Source organism: Pyxicephalus adspersus, chromosome Z (genome assembly GCF_032062135.1).
Source record: "Pyxicephalus adspersus chromosome Z, UCB_Pads_2.0, whole genome shotgun sequence".
Classification (NCBI taxonomy): domain Eukaryota; kingdom Metazoa; phylum Chordata; class Amphibia; order Anura; family Pyxicephalidae; genus Pyxicephalus; species Pyxicephalus adspersus.
Window position 1 is genome coordinate 82,980,221 of NC_092871.1, and position 7,727 is coordinate 82,987,947.

At 43.1% G+C, this 7,727-nt stretch overlaps 1 protein-coding gene across 4 annotated transcripts in view; it reads left to right on the plus strand.

Annotated features, from left to right (window-relative positions):
* Positions 1–5,226: 5,226 nt before the first annotated feature.
* Positions 5,227–7,727, plus strand: part of STRBP (spermatid perinuclear RNA binding protein) — a 108,882-nt gene continuing 106,381 nt past the window's right edge. The window contains exon 1 of one of the 4 annotated variants that reach the window (XM_072431253.1): positions 5,227–5,342. The gene's annotated coding sequence lies outside the window, so the exon portion shown is untranslated. Of the gene's footprint in view, positions 5,343–7,157; positions 7,242–7,727 lie in introns of those variants that run through there. The other 3 variants (XM_072431254.1, XM_072431250.1, XM_072431251.1) reach the window with 3 other exon arrangements.

Sequence of the window (7,727 nt, forward strand, 5' to 3'; positions counted from 1 at the left end):
TCATAGAAAGTGAACTGAAAGCCTGAAACAATCGCATACAAATGGTTTGGAATAAATTACGATTTAAAATTGGACTACATCAGCGTTTTTGGATGTACAACCGGCCACAGGAGCATAAAAGGGTGATTTTCTTGGCTCCCTTTCCTAAAATGAAAGATAATCCCTTTATACTTGTAATTTAAATTGGAACCGTTGATGGTGTGGGTGACCTTTTGCCAAAACTGTAAAGTATGCACAGCATAATTATGGCACAAATTTACCTTTTGCTAAGCACCGTGCAAAAATGACAGGTCCAGGAACCCATTGACCAACCCCCTCCCCGGCTGCAGCCATCTTCACCTTCAATTTGTCCAGACCCACTGCAATCCTCTTTGGCCACCGTTGATGCAGCTAAGGTGTTACATTGTTCCTGGTCCATTTTTGGCAGTACTGCATATAAAGCTAGGCTCTATATTATGCCACAAAAAAACAAAAAGCCACCAGAAACTGGGCAAAAGTTTTTTTGGTAAAAGAAACTGCATGTCTGCCATTAAGCTCAACCTCCTGGTGACTTTTTTGCATTTAGCTCCTCTTTAAGTGTGACTGGCAAATAAGTTCCTTTGCTTTAGAACTTACATACGAGTATAAAGACAGAGGTCATAGCATGGCATCACATGCAGATAATCCGAGCGAGTGGCACCAGGGACCTCATTTTTCTGTTATAGGCCATGCAAAATTAATGGCCAAGTACACCTTATGTGGATGCTATACATTTTAAATGAGTCATCATTTATAACTAAATCCCCTGTCTAGCGACTTTCCATGGCATAGGATACATTTTCTAGAGGAGAATATCAGATTATCCGAGCAGTGTCACAAGTGCAATGAAGCCTCATGAACCCCGTCCAAGAACTGTGCGGTTAATTTATGCCACTGGCCTTTAAACTGAATAGTTTTTCACACTTGGGAATACAATCTCTACAATAGAAGAGCACAAAAAGGAAGCAAAAATGTCATATACCAGCTTACCAGTCCTTAGATGTGGTGGCTGGATTAGTACTTTTATTTTCACCTGGTGAGCCTGCCACTCTCTATTGTAGGGTGACAATGTTTTCTCTCTGTATTGCCTATATAGAGAAGCAGCTCTGTCACCCTAGAATAGAAATAACAAATACGCTCCCCCTCATCTTTTAATTTCAGTAATGTAGGGGGTGTTTTTTGATCCATAGAGATACTTGGGAATCATCCAACTAAAAAGAGTGCAGCAATTGACATCAGCTGATACATTTTCTTGTTGGGATCAAAAGCACTGTTGTACTATAGGGAGAGAATAAAAGAAGTTGATTGTCAGGGCTTACAGGTAGAGCAGGGGTGTTTTAATGACATTAGGCATACCCTGGCCCCTTTGAGTGCAGGCCCTCTGGAGCAATACATACCTTCTCCATGAAGTTATCTTCCTTTGCCCAGCATCAAAATGTATCCCAAACAGGTACACTTCCATGCATGTACCATACCAAAGTTTAATGGGGACCTGGCACAAATCATATGGTGGCCTCCAGCAGTCCTGAATTGTCCATTTTTTTCTCATTTAGGAATGAGGCTACCAAAGCCATACCCATACTTTTGAGGATTTCCCAAAGTCATCCCCAACTGAACCATCATGCAGGCTCTGTCTATTCTTAGAATCAATATCTAAGGGTACAACTAAAACCCCAAAACCAAGAATGATGTTTGGTCATCCTAAATTTGAGAGCTATAATCTTTAGACAAAAAAGGAGGGATAATATAAGAAAGCTCCACCACCAGGACAATTACCCCTGCCCAAGCCATTGACCTAGTTAGCATTAAATAGCCCTGCAAAAAGCACACAAAAGCCCTAACTACTTTTTCCAATGGTGCCAAACCAACCAAGCTGGAGGGGATCCCAAGATAAAGGACTATGACAGTGCCTAGGTAGCGCTAGGTCTTTTTGCATCTTTGCACAATGGAGCCAGATCATGGCTGGTGAAAGAAGAAAAAGGGATGCATAACCCAGGGGGTGATAAGGTGCTTCCTAAAACGAAGAAAGCAAGCGATGCATTAATACATACATTTGCACATACTCTGTTGGAAAATGCATAAAAATTGTTTTCAATTCCCAAGATTTTTATTAGTCAATGTGGGCAATAGAGAGGCCAATGTGTGGGGACCAATATAGGATAAATGTACATCAAAGCCGGTATCATACAGTACATACATATGTTCTCCCCCTTGCAAGCTTGAGATTTACCTCTGATGTGATATTCCTGCTGTTCCTTCCAATCACAAAGTGCGGTCACATTAGAAGCTGCACAGATGGCTCTCCGACCCCGGCCGAACACAGATGGCGTCTATAGATCATCAGTCTATAGCTTGAACTGTGTCTGCAATGTCACAAGTTGCTATAATTACAGCTCAATCTAAACTATTTGCATTCTAACAAATCTACAAAACTTGTACATGGTCATTTTTATTTGAAGGGAATATCAATGACATTTGTGTTACTTTATGAATTTTTAAAAATTATTTTATACACAAAATATTATTATTATTAGTTAACAGGATTTATATAGTGCCAACATATTATGCAGCACTGTACATTATATAGGAGATGTAAATGACAGACAGATACAGACAATGATACAGGAGGAGGAGAGGACCCTAAAGAGCTTACAATCTAGTAGGTGGGGAAATTAACACACAATAGGAGGGGGATATGTAGTGGTGGGAAGCAGTGACTGTTTCAAAAGACAGAAGAAGACAGGTTGGCAAATTTGAAAGAATGGGTTTTGAGTGCTCTGTTAGATGAGCAGAAAGTAGGAGCAAGCCGAATAGGATGAGGAAGACCATTCAAGAGAATTGTATAGGACCTGTATATTATTGAGTTCATGAATTAACTGGTAACCTTACTCGGTGCTGGCTGGTTTATAAAGTTTTGATTAGACTTGATCTACACATTAAGCTCCAGTGAAGGTCACTTCTATCAAAGGGGTGGTCCCCATGGGAAAAAATGGAGATCAGTGCTATGCAACCCCTCATTGGCTGCAATCACCAGGAGTAGCAAATGCGGCTGCAGTAGAATTAGGCACATATCACTTCATGAAAGTGAATATAGCTTCTGATGAATATATATTATTATTACACAGTATTATTATAGCACCAACATATTAAGCAGCGCTGTACAAAGTCCATAGTCATGTCACTAGCTGTCCCTCAAAGGAGCTCACAATCTTATGTTCCTACCATAGTCATATGTCATTACCACAGTCCAAGGTCAGTTTTGGGGGGGAAGCCAATTATCCTAACTGCATGTTTTTGGAATGTGGGAGGAAACTGGAGTACCCAGAGTAAACCCACACAAACACGGGGAGAACCTGCAAACTCCATGCAGATATTGTCCTGGCCGAGATTCAAACCTGGGACCTAGCACTGCCAAGGGACAGAGTGCTAACCACTGAGCCACCATGCTGCCCTCATTAAGGTGATCCCAGCCACCATATAAAACCTGATTGCTCTTTTATCAATACGTCCTTGTATAAAAGTATTGACATGTTATCTTATTGCCACATTGTAACATTTCAAAAATTGCAATCATGCAATTGACTAACACTGTAGTATAGAGTGAGATTTTAGGTATCTGTCCTCCACCCACCTGCACCAAGCTGTAAAACAAAGGTGAAGTGCATCCAAAGCTATCTAATAATATAATTAATATTAATAATTAGGATTTATATAGTGGCAACATATTACGCAGCGCTATACATTAAATTGGAGTTGCAAATGATCTATTGGTCTACTAAATACCCACCGGTATACAAAAAAAAAATGAAGGCCAGTAGTCACCACGATGCCAAAGAATCAAATTTCCAGACTACCCAGGTGTCACCGGACAACTCTTGCTTGCTAAGCAATGGATTAGAAATTTGCCTCCAAGACTAGTAGCACCTGCATAACTGTTTGTTTTGCTGCTGGCCCTCAACCCACCCAGAATTGCAGCCTGTACTGTAATATACTATTGGCAGACATCATCGTCAGGGCACGTAAAGCTGCACGCACGGCTTGGTGAGAATCTGGGTTGCTTTGCAGCACAATACTGCATGTAATGAATGGACTTTTATACCATAGGAATAAGTGGGGGTGCAAAGCGTGCTGGTGCATGATGGTCCTGGATGCTCTTCAGCCAACAGGGGCAGGAAGTCAGTTCCACAGCAGGGGCCCCAAGTCAGTTGTGTTGGCAACATGGGCTGCTGGGTATGAACTGTTACATAGTTGCATTCTGTTCTTCTATATCAAAATCTAAGGCCCAGTTGGCAGGAATGAACCCCAACAGTTATGGTGGCTGAGCAGTGTATGGCATTGCATGTAATGAACTGACCCTTACACCAAGCCATGGCATGAGCTGCACAAAGTTGCACTTCTCTGTATAATATTTAGGGCCCGGTGCATTGCGGGGCCGCCTTTTCCAATTTCCTTGGTACCAAACCGCACAGTAACACTCGTATCAAGCACCGATGCACGGCGGAGCCTTTTGTTTTAAATGGCAACCCAATCTGCGATGCGTTGCAAAGGGGTGCTGACCCAACCGCGCAGAACTGTGCTACAGAAATAAACCCAACCCAAACAAATTTAGAAGTTTCTCAATGAATATTCAAGTCAATGTTTTTTCAGTAACGTGGGCTTGTAGGTTGTTACCACCTCAGAATGCGACTGGTTCCTCCATTCATCGTCCCCATGCACTTATGGGGTATCTCAGAACCCCAAAATGGACCTTGAACCCTGCAAAGTTTTGCTCAGCGCCCATGCACACATAAAAGTTGCCCATGCGTGCCCATGCATTCCCATGACGCATTACCATGCACCTGCCGTGAAGTGTTATTACTTGTCAAGGTGTGTTGGGGCATTGTGAAATATAAATGGAGTCACAGAACTCTTGGTGAGGTTCATTTCATTGCATTGTGCTCATATATAAATTGCAATATATTAAACGATATCATTTTGAGCATTTATTTTCTTTTAATAAAAGTTGAATCTCTTTAGCTCCTTTTTAAAGCTTTATCTAAGCCCCCACACACAGGTAAGTGCACTCTTCCTCCTCCTCTCAAATTCAACTCGTTGGGCGACGTGCGCGCGCATGCGCGCTCCCGTTTTCTCCTCTCAGGTGCAGCAGAGGCCCGCGCGCGCCCCTCTCAGGTACAAGGGGAGCAGGGCGGGCCAATGCGCTGCCGGCCGCCAATGACCGGCGGCGGCTGAGTCACGTGTTCGGGCGCTGGGCTCGCGCCCTGCTTGGTGTGTGTGTGTGAGTGAAGGAGGCGGCGGCGGCGCAGCGGAGCATCACCGAAACACCGGTAAGTCCGGGACGGCACCGGGGAGAGGTCGAGGGTCTGAGAGGAACGGAACCGGCAGCTGGTGTGTGTGAAGGGGGTGGAGGTAATGGGTGAGCGGAGTTTCTTCCATCCTGTGTGTCCCCTGTGTGTGTCCCCGCCTGTGATGCGCCTCTGCCATGGCAGCCCCCCCCCCCCCCCCCCCCCTGCACCGTGTGCATGTCATCCCAGTGCTGCAGTGCTCAACTTAGCGACCCCATTCCATCCACCATAAGCAGGACCGGACCTAAAGCAGAACTCCACACACAAAACACAACTCCCATTCATTGTCAGGGCAGCTGGTACCTGTCACCCAGCAGAGGAAAGGACCCAAGAAGTAAATTGCTGGGGTCAGAGCAGCAGGATGACCCCTTAGTATCCCGCTACTCCTTCAATACAAAGGAGGTGACGTGCACCCTAGCGCACCACACATTTGTAACCCTGGTACTTTACCATAACGATTTGTGCCAGGATCTGGAGTTTCCTCAATGTAGCCAGCTGCATCATTCTAGATACCTTTTGCCCCTGGATGGCTACTCTGACGCGTTTCACAGTTGTGGCTGGGTTACTTGTCCCTGATGCACTTTGACCAGCTGTTCGCGCCACTTCAGATGCATTTTGACCACCTCCATAGACACCACACCGGGCTACTGACGCGTTTCGCAATTTGGTCTGCTTTTCACCTACTTCAGTGCTGGGGGTGACAACTAGGTCAGATCCTGGATGTGCTGTTCAGCAGATAGAAATCACAAGACGGGCAGGACAGAATCGGTGGCCGGTGAGCTGGAGTTCCACTTTTTAGTGAAGCTGTAACAGCGCCCAGTGAAGTTCCATCCCATTGGGGATGCAGTGCTCCCCTTTACAGGTGTGTGTGGTACCCAGTCCATGTGTCAACCTCACTTCCCCCCGAGGTGATGCTGAGGACCCACATAGCGAACCTGCTGCCCCTCCGTCCTGGGGCATTCAATGATTCCCACACCATGCCCGGAATGTTGGGATGTCCTCACGTGTAGGTGATGGCACCGTACATCTTCCTGGGAAATGTTGTGCCTCAGGTTGCTATGGTTGTTGCTAATATACATGTGAACGTGCCTGAGAAATTCTCTACGGAAGCTGCAGCATATTCACCTCTCCTAGTGAAAGAAATTCATCGCATTATTATGGTCAGCCGTAAATTGTGCAAAAATATTTATATCACAAGGATTTTTTTTATTTATTTTTTATTTTTTTTTTTTATTTTTTTTTATTTACTTATTTTATTTTTTTATTTATTTTTTTTGTTATTTTATTTTTTCTATTTATTTTTTATTTATTTTATTTTTTTATTTTTTATTTTTTGATTATTTTTTTAATTTATATGTCATTTATTTTCATTATTTTCTTGTTCATTTTGTTTGATTTAAAAATAATTTCTTATCTTTAATTTACTTTATTATTAGTTTTACTTTATTTATATTTTTTGCTTTATTTAAAATCTGTTTAATTCATTTTCTTTTTCTTTTATTTTTTTTTATCAAATTTTTTACTTTTTATCTTTACTTTTATCATTTTATTTTTTTAATTTTTTGCTAAAACTGTAAATTTTTCCAGAGCTGTCAGTCTCCTCTCATCGCTATGAACGCTTTTAGCTGTAGTTACCTCTATGTGGTCCAGGCTTGTTTGTTTGGAGTCAGTGCCCCTCTGCTTTTCTTTGAGCACCTCTCCAATGAATAGGGATTTGTTCCCCCCCTCCCCCCCCCCCCCCCCCTTCTCCTCTGCGCATGCGCACCGGTCCCCATCAGGTCTGCCAGATGGTGTCCCTCAGACTCCAGTCATTTTCTCACGTTGCTGCGGGACAGACTGTGCTGAGATGAGCATGTAGAATGAATGGAGCTGCAAGCCCAGGTACCTCGCTCTCTGATGTTTGTTTACCATGCGATGACAACAACATCAAAAAAGCAATCAGCTCAGAGAACGGTGCAGAAGCATGTGTCAGGAACATCGACAGTTGTGCAATTTAAACGCGGGCGTTTAACGATGCGCTGTCAGAAATGTTCATTTTGGGGCATTTTGCGCAACTTGACACACTTTTCAGCACCTTTGCTATGCACTTGTCTTAGAAGGACTGAAATATATCTCAGCAGTCTAAAACAGCATGCTGAATGCTAGAGAGCAACCGTAGGGACCAGAAAAAGAACCAATACGGGCTTACAGTCACCTAATCCTAGCGTTTGAGAAACCGGTTTGGTGTACTAGTTCTTATGGTGTGTGTGAGCTTGGTATAGGTGCGGGGTTTGTATTTTTGTTATCTTGCTGGATGTTTTTTTTTTAAATCTATTTGACTTTAATTTTATTCAATTTTTTTCATTTTTGTTGAATTAATATATTTTA